This window comes from Phyllostomus discolor, chromosome 1, assembly GCF_004126475.2.
Source record: "Phyllostomus discolor isolate MPI-MPIP mPhyDis1 chromosome 1, mPhyDis1.pri.v3, whole genome shotgun sequence".
Taxonomy (NCBI): Eukaryota; Metazoa; Chordata; class Mammalia; order Chiroptera; family Phyllostomidae; genus Phyllostomus; species Phyllostomus discolor.
Window position 1 is genome coordinate 79130696 of NC_040903.2, and position 14996 is coordinate 79145691.

The 14996-nt window shown below is 41.3% G+C and overlaps 1 protein-coding gene across 4 annotated transcripts in view; it reads left to right on the top strand.

Moving 5' to 3' along the window:
• The window catches only part of DIP2C (disco interacting protein 2 homolog C), a 435220-nt gene that overhangs the window by 391538 nt on the left and 28686 nt on the right, over positions 1-14996 (top strand). The gene's annotated exons all lie outside the window — the stretch shown is intronic.

Below are 14996 nucleotides of genomic sequence, written 5' to 3' on the forward strand. Positions count from 1 at the left end.
GAATCTATACTCACCTGCCTCATCAGCTGACTCAGCTCCCACATCCTCCACCCTCGTAAACTCAGAAAGTGGGAGCCTCGTAGGACCCGCATGTAGTAAACACTCAGTGAGTTTCTCATTATTACCGTTGCTGCGGACGCCAGCATTCTCATCATCATTCCATAAGCACACACTGCCCCTGACCATGGGGCTCCTGACAGCTACTCCGGTGACACTCGGATAACAACAAGGACATAGCAGCCCATAGCCATTGACCTCTTACATACCAGGCAGCGTGCTTAGCATTTCACTTAAACACAACAATGACACTGGCAGGTACGGACTGCTGTGACTCTCTACTATTTGCAGACAAGGAAACTGAGGCTCAGAAAGATTAAGTTAGCCGTGGTCATACAGTCAGGCGGTGGAGAGCTGCAGTTTGAGACTGGAGGTCCTGACTTCAGACAGAGCCCTGCTCTCACCACCATCAGGTGCCGCCCCTGGTACGTGGACAGGTAATACTCTGTTTACCCACTTCCCTCTACTAATCGAGTCCTCTCAGCTCCTAAAGCGCAGTGACTGATCACAATTCCCAGGGTGTGACACACAAGACTCAGAAGTCCTGCTTTGTGGAAATCAGACCCAGGGCCTACTGTGTCAGGCAGTGATGAGAGTGACGGCACCTCTCTTCTGCCTGGAGGGAGAGAGCTGGGAACAGCGGTCTCCTGCAGGTCTGACGAGGACGGAACTTGCAGGCAGTCCCAGTGCAGGATGGACCAGGAGCCTCACAATGCCCCCATTCTTGGCTGGCTTGACACCCCACTTCCCCCCCGGACCTGCATGTGCTGAGACCACTGAATTTGAACTTCTGTTGCTATAACACACCGTCTTTGTTTCTCAGACTCGTATTTCCTGTCCTCTGTCCCAAGACATAAAGACAAAACTTTCCACTCCTTAGAGGATAAAAGCAAGTTTTGAAATGCAAGAAGAATAACACTTGAGTCAACCCTAACAACATTTACAAACTCTGTAATCAGATGGCAAACTTCCTGCAATGGTTCCATATTTTTGTTGAGATATATAAAAGTACTTTCTGAAAATATGACATATAGGACAATGTGAAAATCACCAAATTTTACAGAAACAAGTCCATCCTCAAATGTATCTTTTTAGTCATCAAACTGCAACTTTCTGCTCTAGAGGGAAAGAGTCATTTTAAAACCCCTTCTGTGACCACTGTCTGCACTTTTAAATTAGGGAGAAAGTCTTTTAAACTTAGTTTTTCAACTAGTTAATACATCAGCAAGACAGAAGTCAGTCTGCAGTCAGGTGTGATGGGAGCCCCATGACACTTCTTAAAACCAGGAGCTGCATTGGGTAGAAGCCAGACTGGCAAAGTGGGCGTGTTACAGGGAGCCTGGCACGACCGGATTAGTCCCGATTTTAAAAATTTCTGTAATATTGGCCGAATCTCCCCTGAAGCCTCCTTTTTGAGGGGGTACTGCTGCTTCTGTGGGATCCATGTCCCCAGTTTTAGGTTAACTTTTATGGGTTAGACGTTAACTGCTTTACCTGAGATTCCATCAGCCCAATGGTTTGGTCGACCTGTTCATGGGTCTGAGGTGGGAAGAATTCACCTCCAGGACCTTCCGGCAAGTCAGCAGTGCCTGGAGCAGGAGAGCATGTTCCAGTGGGACCTCTACACACAATTGCTGCTGTCCAGGAGAAAGTTATTTGGGCGTGCAACTTGTAAAGTAAATCTTAGTCCAGCAGTAGAATTGGGCAGTCTTGCATATAGAGAACACTGTATGATATTTTGATTCCCAAGCTGACATTCTAGGGGTTGAAGGTCCGCTTGCTTTTGTAATTGTCCAGTCATTCCAATGACTGTTATATGTATCCAAGCTTTCCTTGGTTACTCTGGTATTCATCACTGAGTATGTAGCTCCTGCATCTACAAGAAAATCAGCTGGCTTGTTCCCCACCATCCACTGTACCCGGGGCTCCTGTGGGGAAATGGTGGTAGGCCAGTAGATGTCCAGCAGAGGTCCTGGACCTCCTCATTTGTCATCAGACTCCCCTTGCCTTTTTAGCATTTCTTGACAAGGGTTTCCATCCCTACCTTCACTTTTGAATTTTGGGCACTCCTTTCTCCAGTGACCCTCCTCCTTGCAATAGACACACTGATTGGCACCTGGAGGAGTGGTGCCATGCTCACTGGCCAATGTCAGAGGCATGGGCCATGGGTGGGAGGCAGCTGCCATGGCTTACTACTTGGGGGCGGGGCACAGGGTTTCCTAGCTGAAGCCTCCCTGAGTCCCTTTGCCTGCATTCCAGGCCCACCCTGGAACACTAAGGGTGGGGTCCCAGGAAACTCTCCCAGGTCACCCAACCCCCAAGGTCTGGGCACAGGAACTCCAGCCCACCTTGGTCGAGAAGGAGGGGAGAATCCAAGAGAGCAGCGTTCCTGCGTGCTCTCCTTTTAAAGGTCCCCCCAGAACCCTCTGGGCAGTGAAAGCAGATGAGAGGTCATGTCCCTGCTATCCAATCACCTTCCTCATCACTGGCGCCAGCCTTGCATGCATCTTTTTCTTTTTCCTGTGTCCTGCGCGTATCATCCCGACTGCCAGGGTGACACACACATGCTCTTCTTCAGTGCTTCCGTATCCCTCCCCATTTTCAGGGGGGAGTTCCCCTTGTTATAATTTGTCTTGCTTCCTTGTGAGTGAAACTCGGGGTTTAGTTCTTCAGGCTTGTAGCAGAGTTGGCATCTCAGACAGCAGATCCAGGACTGCGTTTTAAAGACATTCACACTCACACACACACACAAAAAAGTGTATCAGACCCTTCAGTTCCAGGCATCATCTAGTTAGCTACTTCCACAGCTCACACAGGGTAAGTTCAGCCATTTCATTGTGCACTGAGAGAAACAGAGGCTCAGAGACGTGGAGTGAGCCTTCCCAATGGACAAAACAGGGTGATAAAGCAGCGGTTGGACAGAACGGTCCCTGCATGTGGACTGTAGAGCCCAGGCATGGCAGCACTTTGAACACATCTAGCATTTTGCAACTTTGTTAGGTGAGTATCCAACAAGCTAACAGCTTTGTAAACTAAGTATGCATTTGCAAAATGAATCTGTGTGCAGGCAGAGTAACCTGTCTTCTGTTTTTAACATTAAAAACCAGACCTGCTGCTTCTGTGTGGCCTAAATGGACTAGTTCAACAGACACACGTCTCCGTGTAAGATGTGCTGTGAGAGGCGGGCTTCCATCTGCGGTCCCTGCAGGGGGTCTGGGGCAGGGCCCAGAGCAGTGAGTGCTGCGGTGACTCTGTGATGCCTTCTCTCATGTGCTATTATGGGAAACCCTGGTGTTTGTTTCATAGAAGCAACAAACCATGAAATCTGACAAATATATCATTGTCAGACACTCAAATGGGCAAATATGAAAATTTAAAATAGACAATTCTAAGGATATAAAAATAGAAAATCGAGAAGATTCCTGTGAAGCTGTTTTTTCAACTCTTACATCTTGGAAAGTGAGTGACTTGTTTTACCCATTTACCATTTTGAGGCAGGAATTACCACATTAATTACTTTTGACACTATGCCTTTGAGTTCCATGTCATAGGCTCAGGAATGGGCTCATAGAACAGTGTGGATGACTTTAACTTTACGTGAACTGTTGGTGTAGTGTAGACTCACAGAAGAAAAATGTAGAAGTGTGAACTGTTACATGCAGGAGAGACATTTCTCTCTCCTGTTAGCTGTTAAAAATGACTCTAAAATAATTTCAGTTGGTTGAATTTATAACAACAGTGGACATTGGAAAGATCAAATTAATAACTCCTGAGTTTAATTAACTTTAATATAAATTTCCCTTAGTACTCTTAAGAAGTGTCACTTGTTTATTAACCTCTGCTGAAGAAGACATTGCCTATAGCCACACTTACTCTTTCCAAAGCATAAACTGAAAGGCTTTTGGTTTTATTAGGTTTAGAAATTTACTTCATTGTTACAGGAAAATTAGCCTCCTCCTCTGCAGCAGGAGGAAGGGAAAATGAGGTCTTCTGTTTTCTAAAAGAGGTTTCGATTTTTGCTTTATTAGGAAAAAACTTTCAAGCCACTTGACACAGTAACTTTGTTATTATATAGTAAAATAACGATTAATTTATGCAAGAGGAAAGCTTTATTGGGAATCTGTGTGGAATCAAATCAGTAGCGACAGTTACCATCAACCTTAAATCTTGGAACTCGTACAGTGAAAGAGAAGTGCAGCCACTCTGATGAGGCCACTCTGATGAGTGATTCCTTATCAGTTGTAGAAAATTCAGCCTGTGCCCTGAATCAAGAATAAAAGCATCTAAGCTGGTTCGTTCTTCAACCTCAGCAGCACCCACAGAAGCAGCCATGATTTCATGTCATTCTGTATGCTAGCGGAAGTGATCAGTGGCACTTTTTCCTGAAGGGCCAGAGAATAAATAGCTTGGGCCTGGAGCCCACATGGTCTGTTCACATAGACTTAGCTCTGGTGGCAGAGCCGGAAGCAGAAACAGACGGTATGTGAATGAATGGATGTGGCTGTGTTCCTGGAAGACTGCAGCAACAGGCAGGCTGTTTTTGTTTTTGTTTTGCTCAGGGGTTTGCTGACCCCCCGTAAAAGAGATTTCTTTAACCAGTTTACCAGTTCATGGCGTGGGCCACCACAGTCCAACCCAGCAAAGGAGCTGAATTTTCACTGCCTTTGAAGAAAAAATAAAAATAAATGTAGAAACAAATGAAATAAAAGTACATGAATGGGGGAAATAAACAAGTTAAAACGTGTTTCTTTAACAAAATCAATAAATGTGGTAAGCTTCTACAACACTGACCGTTAGAAAAAGAAGAGACAGGCTAGTGATCCCGAGTGCTGGCGAGGACGGGGGCCGTGTTTGGGGCCTTGGACTTCACTGTCGGGACGGCACGGCTGCTTGCAGAGCAGCGTCACTGTTTCTCGCACAGTTGAACATGGACTTACCATATGACCCAGCAATCCAGTCCTGAATGTGTACCCAAGAGAGATAAAAATGTGTGTTCTCTAAGGGGCCTACACACGTGTTCACAGCAGCCTTGTTCGTAATCATCAAGGAACTGCTTGGCATCCTTTAACAGAGACTGCATGGGCAGGTTGTGGTCTGTCTGTGCATCGGAATGCTGTTTGCTCATAGCAAGGAGCAGACTGCTCCTTCCTGGAACAGCATGGCTGTATCTCGGGGACAGTGTGCAGGGTGAGGGAGCCAGACACACAGGTCCGCATACCATGTGAGTTTATTGAGGCAAAACCATAGGCACAAAAATCAGATCACTACAAGATGGCAGGACAGGACTTTTGGGATGATGAAAAATTTTTGTCTTGACTGATAGTGGTTACTTGACTGGATACATTTGTCAAAATAAACCTGTACACTTAAGGAAAAATTTTATTGCATTTAAATTATACCTAAATACAGCTGACAGATAAGGAGGGAGGGAACAAATTACAAGTATTAGAAATAGACACTTCCTCTATTGGTGAAGATGGAGCAGTAGGACCCGGATTTGCTGTCTGCCCTGAAACAGGCCAAGGATGGACAAATATGTAAGGAAGACACTGACTCCAGGTAGCAAGGAACAGAGATCCCTGAGAGACAAGGTGTTGACCCTGTGATTTCATCAGATTGCTGCCTCAGAGCATTTTTCGACCAGTGTGCAGGCAGGGGAACTGACAAAGCCCAGGGTGCTCTTTGTGTGGAGGAGATGGAGCTGAGAATCTGAGGAGACAAAGGCAGCTGCAGTTCACAGGATAGGACGCCAGAGAGATCCTCCCCAGGATTCAGCTGAGTGCCAATCAGCATAACCTGATGAAAGCTTCAGTTTGTATTCAGAAACTACCCAAAGCCAGAAACAGAACCAGCCAAAAGGATTCAAGGGAACAGTGCTTCTTCCCACCAGCCAGATGGAAAATCGCATAATTTGTGAGAGCACTGCCTTGGGCCCACCTAACAAATCTTAAAAGGAAGAACCAAGAGGATCAAGATCTTTCTGAGTAATCTGACGTAGAACAAAGACAAGAATTTTCAGGAATACAGATGTATCCAGCACCCAACAAGGTCAAATTTATGATGTCCGACATCCTATCAAAAATTAACAGGCATGCCAAGAAGTAGGTAAGTATGACCCACAAGAGGAGAAATATCAATCAAAACCAAACCAAATTGACATAGATGTTGAGTGTATGGACAAGGATACTAAAAGAATTATTTCAACTGTATTTCAGATATTTAAAAGTTAAGAAGAAACATGAAATGTTGAAAAAAATGCTGAAATTGAACTTCTGGAAAGTGAAAGCTACAATATGTGAGATGAAAAATACACTGGATGGAATCAATGACAGAAGAAAAGATTAGTGCACATGACCACATAGCAATAGAAACTTTCCAAAATAGAAAAAATTATTTCAAAAATGGAAAGAGCATCAGTTAACCTTGGGGAAACTGCACAGAGCTTAATATACATGTGATTGAACTTTCCCCCCAAAAAAGAGGAGCAAATGAGTCCCAGAAAGAGTGCATGAAGAAATATTCAAATTTGATAAAACTATAAACCCACAAACCCCAAAACTCAGTTATCTCTAACATAACATGAAGGAAACTGCTCAATTGAATTGCTCAAAACCAGTGACACAGGGAAAGTCTTAAAAGCAGCCAGGAAAAAAATCAAGTCACACACAGGGGACTAAAGATAGGGATGACTTCAAATTCCTTACCAGAAATCATGTAAGAAAGAAGAAAGCAGAGAACATCTTTAAAGTTTATTTATTTTTAGACAGAGAGGAAGGAAGGGAGGGAGGGAGAGAAACATCAATGTGCAGTTGCTTGTCGTACACCCCCTACTGGGCACCTGCCCTGCAAACCAGGCATGTGCCCTGACTGAGAATTGAACCAGCAATCCTTTGGTTTGCAAGCTGGTACTCAGTCCACTCACCCACACAGCCAGGGCTAGAGAACATCTTTAAATATTAAAAGGAAAATACTGCCAACCTAGAATTTTATATTCAGTGGAAATATTTTTGAAAAGCAAAGACTAAATAAAACTTTTTAGCCTCACAAAAGCTGAGAATTGACTGCCAGCAGTCCCTCCATGGCAAAAAAAAAAAAAAAAAAAAAAATTAACAGAAATCTTTTAGGCAGAAGGAAATGAAATCTAGATCTGTTCAAATAATGCTGGAAATGGAAACTGCATAGGTCAACCTACAATATTTTTTTGTTGTTATTTAAATCTCTGTAGAAGGTAGTTGGCTACTTTTCTAAAGCCAGTAATACACTGTGGGATTTATAACATGTGTAACAGTCAACTGTAGGAAAAACTTCCCAGAGGTTAAGAGGGAAGACATGGAAGTGTACTGTCTCTGCCTCTGTAAAGTTCTTATACCATACAGACTATAATAAATTAACAATATATGCTGTAAACCTTAGAGTAACTGCTAAATTTAAAAATGCTAAAAACAGAGTTAAAGCTAACACCTCTACAGAGGAGATAAAGTGGACATATAAAAACAGTCAATACGAATGAAGGCTGAAAAAAGGGAGGAAAAATAGATGAGATGAATAAAGAACAAAATAACAAAAAGATAGATTTAAACATCATCACATCAATAATCCAATAAGTATAAATGCTATAAACACTCCATGAAGTTGGATTGTTAAAAAGCAAGACCCAACTATACATAGTCTACAAAAAACTCACTTCAAAAATAAAGACCTCGGTTCTCAAACATTATTCATTCTGGGAGGATATTCGAGAAGCAATTTGTTCAAAAACCTAGTTATTTTTCCCATTAAAAATTGAAACAATCTGTTCCAGAACCCCAAATGATTTCCTGTTTTAACATTTCTTACATACAATACATGTCTAATGTACCGTTTAACCTATAAATATTTTAAAGACACACCCTGGCTGGTGTGGCTCAGTGGATTGAGCACCAGCATGTGGACTGAAAGGTCACCAGTTGGATTCCTGATCAAGGCACAGGCCGGGTAGTAGGCCAGGTCCCCAATTGGGAGTGTGTGACACACAACCAATTGATGTATCTCTCACACATTGATGTTTCTCTCCCTCTCTTTATCCCTCCCTTTCTCTCTCTCTAAAAGTAAACAAATAAAATATTTTTAAAAAGCTTTTCAGAAAATAGTGGAAGAAGGAACACTTCTCAACATTTCTTATGACGTGTACATAACCTACATACTAAAGTCTGACAAAAATTATTCCCAGAAAAGAAAATTCCAGGCCAATATCCTACATGGAAAAATTTCTCAAAATATTCACATGTTGAGTCCAGCAGTATGTAAAAAGGACAAGGCATTGTAACTAAGCAGGTTGTATCTCTGGAATGCAAAGTTGCCGTATCATTAACAGAACAGTCAGCTTCATTCACTGCATGAACTGAATGAAGGACAAAAATCATATGGTTGTATCAATGGAAGCAAGAAATATATTTAATAGACTTCAACACCTTTTTGTAAGATAACTAGGAAAAGAGGGAACTTCCTCAATCTGACAAAAGCATAAACAAAAAGCTTGTAGCTAATCTTGTGCTTAATGATCCACATTGAGAGTACTTTCCCTAAAATCAGGAACATCAGCATAGTATCAGAAATCCTTACCAATGAGATGAGACCCCACAAAAGGTACAAATATGGGAAATGAATAAGTAAAACTGGTCATTATTTGCAGATTTGCAGACAGCCCAGCCACAAAACTACAAAAACTACAAATGTTAACACTTGAAGTTAACAAGAGCACAAAATAGGGATTAATATTTAAAAATCAATTGTATTCCTACAGAGTAATAATGAATAACTAAAAAATGAAATATTAAAAAGAATGCTAAACTGTACTTGAACAATTAAAATAAAATTTAAAAAGTTAAAAAAAATGGCAAGATGGAGGCATAGGTGCACGCATCGTACCTTCATGCACAACCAAGATTAGAACAACAACAATTTAGAGGCAGAATAACACCCAGAACTGACAGAGAATTTATCTGAATGTAAGTCGGACAGCCAAGAAGTTGAAGTAGACCTGTTCATCCAGACCAGTAGGAGGGGCTGAGAGGAGGAGCAGGCGCGAGTCGCGGCTTGGGGAGATGGGGAGAACTGGGCACATAAGGCAACCGGGAGCACGTAAGCCTTCCAGGATGTGCAAGATCACAGCGGTGGACCCTGAGTACGCAAGTGGTGGCTGGTGGACCCAGTGAGGCAGCATTGTGGACCAGGGGAGAGCGCACAACCCAGGATCCCAGAGAGGGGACTGAGATCCCAGGAGAACGGAGCTACCCCCATTGTTCCCTCCCACCCCTGTCCCCACATACAATGTCACAATCTAGCGACTGGGGTGCCCAGCCCAAGTGAACACCTAAGGCTCCACCCCTCACCATGACAAGAGCGACCAGACAGAAAAAAAAAAAGGAGAGAGAGAGATGTCTCCAACAGAAGAACAGATCTCATCCTTTTGAGCGACCAAGAAATAGCCAATCTATCAGATGCACAGTTCAAAACACTGGTGATCAGGAAGCTCACGGAATTGGTTGATTTTAGGCGCAAATTACATGAAAAAATGCAGGTTACCATAAAAGAGATGAAGGAAGATGCACAGAGAACCAATAGTGAAGAGAAGGAAACTGGGACTCAAAACAATAGAGTGGACCAGAGGGAAGAAAAAAATAACCAAGCAGGAAAGATTGAAGAAATAAGAATTCAAAAAAAAAAAACAAGGAGAAGCTTAGGAACCTCAAGGACATCTTTAAACATTCCAACATCCGAATTATAGGGGCACCAGAAGGGGAAGAGGAGAAGCAACAGATTGAGCACGTATTTGAATAAATAATAAAGGAGAACTTCCCCACTCTGGCAAAGGAAATAGACTTCCAAGAAATCCAGGAAGCTCAGAGAGCCCCAAAGAAGTTGGACCCAAGAAGAAACACAGCAAGGCACATCATAATTACATTAGCCAAGGTAAAAATGAAGGAGAGAATCCTAGAAGCAGCAAGAGATAAGGGGATAGTAACCTACAAAGGAGTTCCCACCAGACTGTCAGCTGATTTCTCCAAGGAGACCTTACAGGCAAGAAGGGGCTGGAAAGAAGTATTCCAAGTCATGAAAGACAAGGACTTACATCCCAGATTGCTCTATCCAGCAAAGCTCTCATTTAGAATGGAAGGGCAGAGAAAGTGCTTCTCAGATAAGGTCAAGTTAAAGGAGTTCATCACCACCAAGCCCTTATTTTATGAAATGTTAAAGGGACTTATCTAAGAAAAGAAGATAAAGAAAAAACATGTATAGTAAAAGGACAGCAAACTCACAATTATGAACAACCACACCTAAAGCAAAACCAAAAGAAACTAAGCAAACAACTAGAACAGGAACAGAACCACAGAAATGGAGATCACATGGAAGGTTAGCAACAGGGGAGTGGGAGGAGGAGAGAGGGGGAAAAGATACAGAGAATAAGTAGCATAGAATGTAGGTTGAAAATAGATAAGGGGAGGGTAAAAATAGTATGGGAAATGTAGAAGCTAAAGAACTCATAAGTATGACACATGGACATGACTAAAAGGGGGGATATGGGTGGGAGAGGGTGTACAGGGTGGAGGGGAGTGAAGGGGGGAAAATGGGACAACTGTAATAGCATAATCAATAAAATATATTTAAAAAGTTTTAAGTAGATAATAAATGTAATGAAGGTAAACATTAAAAATCACATAACACTGCTGAAAGAAATTAAAGAAATATTAAATTTGCCATATTCATAGAGCGGGGAATTGAATCAGGATTTTAAAGATGATATTTTTCCTCCAGATTAGTCAGTAGAAACATTGCAATCACAATCAAAATCACAGCAGGCTTTCCTGAAGAAATCAACAAGATGATTCTGAAGTTGTCGTGGAATCTCAAATGAAATAGAACAGCCAGTCCTGAAAAGTGACAGTGTTGTAAGATGCAGGCGACCTGATTTCAAGACTCACTGTGAAGCTTCAGTAATCAAGACAATGTGATGTTGTCATGAAGAGAGACCGAAAGAGAAAAACAAAATAAAAAAAGTAAAAACTGAAAAAAGAGAATCCAGAAATAAATCCACCATGGTGCCAAGTCCATTTGGTAGAAAAAGAAAAGATTTTTGACCAATAGTTTTAGAATAACTGAAGATGAAATGAAATTAAGTAATTTCAATTTCATCCTCATAAAGCACACAATATTTAATTCTAGATGAATGATAGACTAAATGGCTATAATAAAACTTCTAGAGTAAAGCTCTCAAAGGAGCTATTAAAGAGCATCTTCATGACTTTGAAATACACAAAGATTTCTTAGGTCCCCAAAAGCATTAACTATAAACCAAAAACATGATAAACTGGTCTTCATCAAAGTTAAAATGAATTTTAATTAATGTATTTAAAAAGATTAATAGGAACATCATGGGCCAGAGAAATATATTTGTAATATACTTGACAAAGGACATCTATCCAGAATATATTTAAAACTACAAATCAACAACAAAAAGAAAAATTTTTAGAAAATGGACAAAAGACTTGAATGGACACTTAACAAAATAAGATAATTCCAGTGACCAAAAAGTACATGATATGGTGCTTAACATCATCATTCATCAGGAAAATGCCAATTAAAATTATGTGGTATGCTTGCTTTAGTACACACACTAAAGTTAGAACATACCAAGAAAATTAACATGGCCTCTGCACAAGAAAGTTCCTGACATGTTCCCCGTTTTTGAAATTCCTCAAGGCCCTCTCTCCCTTTGCTCCAAGGAAATAGTGAGTCAAGACGCTGCATGTGGTACCCAGTATTGAAACTGATTTTCACAACAACAACAACAAATCACATGGTGATTTCATTTCTCATCTTCTAGAGTAACTAAAATCAAAGGGCTAACAATACTAAATGATGATGATGGTATGGACCAACTAGAATCCTTATTCATTGCTGACTTGGGGAGTAGTGTAAATTTTTTATAAAATTAAATGCATTTTAGCCCATGAACAGCATGTCTGTATATGCTCAGGAATTAACATGTCTCCAAACATTTGCGTAAGAAGGTCTATTACATCTTTCCATGATAGCCACAGACTATAAATAACCCAAATGTTCAACAACCATGGGATAAATAGGTTACGATATACAAGTTCAACAGAACACTTTTTAGAACTTAAAGAAACAACAATGTGGGTGGGTTCCAAAATTAGTATGTTCTGTGAAAGAAGCAGTCACAAAATAACAACTGTGTTGCTCCATGTATGTGAAGCCCAGGAACAGGTAAAACTACTCTATGGTGTTAGCAGTCGGAAAGTTGTAGCTTTGTCCCCGGGGTGTGGAGATTGGTTGACTCCATATATGCCTGGATGAAGGAATTTTTATATGCTGTTTGGGGTGGGAGTTACATGGATATACAATCATCAAAATTATATAACTGAACACTTAAAATGTGTGCATTTCCCAGTATGCAAATTAGACCACAATTAAAACATTAAAAAAGATTGTTGTTAATACACACATCTACCAGGAGGACCAAAGAACATGGCTTGGGGTCATGCAAGTGGAAAACACTTCCTAAAGTTCAGCTGCTGATGTGGCCCAGTGGTGAACCCCGTGCTGTGCCCAAGCACTGCAGGTGTAGACCCCCAGAACCCACGCCTGCAGAAACTGCCCCTGAGACCTCCCTTGACTCCTGAAACACCCAGTCTAGCTGATACACCTCCATCAGTAAATTGTGTCTTTACTTCACACATTTCTACTCAGAACTTTTACCTAACTTAAGTACCAGTGCACTGATACTGGATCGTACCAATAGTATAGCATGTGACTCACTGAAGAGCCACAGCACCACTGGGTAGAACAAGTACAGGCTGGGTTTTCTGTGCTTTTTGAGATGTGAGTTTGCACATCTATAGGTGAGATTTGAATGTAATTTGCTCATTCAATGAGTACTTAATACATCGCTGATGTGATACGCTTATACCAATAAGAAAAAATAATGTTAGTATAATTTATATAAATATTATGTGAGTCATATAATTTAGTAATTCCATGAGTAACTTTTTTATTAAACAACTCAATTTTAAAATTGACACTTTTCTGATTAATATAATATGCAATTCAAAAAGTTTTTTTTTTCATTTCTGATAAGCTTTGGTTGAAATGAGTAACTTTGCTTTCCTGCTGGTCCAAGTATTTGGATGATTTTTAAATATTTGGAAATAGCTCTGTGCATTAGAGACCCCTTTACTTAAAGAAAATCCAGCTTGCATTCTTAGGCAAAGTGAAGGTTTTGTTAAATAAGCACTCCTTACATGTGTCTTATGATCTCAGATTCTGGTCCTTTAATGTTTTTTGAAATGTGGAAACACCCTACACATTAACTCCCTGTCTTTGTCTTCATGTATCCTTAATAATACTAGGAGACAGTTTTGCTCCAGAGGCTATGTCATGTCCGCACATCTACAAGTTAGAAAATTAGTTCCTAATCATATGTATTCTTTGAAAATACAAATTTGAGCCATTATAACAAAATTTATGAATTAGAATAATCACAAAGGACATTATTTAAACCACTGTTTAAATGTCTCACGTGCCTTCCAAGTGCACACACCGTCACTGACCCCGCCCTCTCTCTGAGTCCTGCCTCAGTTCCTGAAGGTAGAGGTGTGGAGAAAAGGCAGTAGCCACAGTTACCATCATGAAGGGAGGGACAGAGGAGGATGGTGGGATCATCATTTTACATCGGGAACCATTAATTTTTTAAGACTCACCTCCAAGTTGAGTGGTGGTCATTCTTCAGTCTGGCTTTGGTTATTACCAAGTTAAGGCTGCTGTTTTATTGCTGCTGTTGTCACCTCTGGAGCCACTAGGAATGTGATTGTAGGGAGAGGGCTGGGTGAGGCCATACAGACACAGCAGCTGGGAGCCAACCCAGGTGCCCATGGGGTAACTTCTGCTTCTTCTGTTTCTGGGGATATTTGGAAAACATACCTAAGTCACCTACAGAAAAACAGATGGTATCAAAGGAGTTTGCCTGAGTTGTTGCTTTCTGGAGTTTTCCCACCATGCTGATGCGGATAATTTTTAAAAATATTTTATTTGTTTATTTTTAGAGAAAGGGGAGGGAGAGAGAGACAGAGAGAAACAGAGAGAGAGAGAGAAACATAAATGTGTGGTTGCCTCTTACATGCCTTTACTGGGGTCCTGGCCGACAACCCAGGCATGTGCTCTGACTGGGAATTGAATTGGCTACCCTTTGGTTGACAGATCGGCATTCAGTTCACTGAGCCACACTAGCCAGGACCAATGTGGATAATTTCATAGGGGTGGAGGTAGGTACCAAAACCATAGAAGGTGAAAAGAAAATGGAAGGAGATGTCCTCAGGGACGGCAGCCAGGAGGGCTGGCACGGAATGCTGAGCTGGACCACACGGCAGTCTGGTGTCCTGGTGTTTGGTCCCTTCATGCTGTAGACGTCCTTTGGCCTCTTTCTTGTGCCTGATGAGGAGGCCTGGATGCCCTGAGTTTAGATGAAAAGCCTCCAGGTTCCCTGCAGTACTATAACAGGAAATTTGGAACTATGTCCACGAGGGACACTCAGCTTCATAACTGGTACTCTCTACTTCTCTCAGAAAAGAAACTTAAAAAAGTACCATAAAATTAAACTTGTCAATAATACCACTGAACCTTATGTATTTAAAAAAAAAAGTACTAGGGTCTGTGTGTCCATGGCCAGTCATCTATTACTTACTCTCTTCTGTTGCTTTGTGCATATGTTGACATTTTTAAAGGATTTTTTTTAGCCTTTAATGTACAGTGATTGATTTTTAACAATTCCATATTTGACATTGTTTTTGATCTTCTTTTTACTTTGTTCCCTGCTTTTTGCATTCTCCTCCCTACCCCTTCCTCTTCTTCATCCCATTTTTGACTGTTGGGTTGTTTTGTTT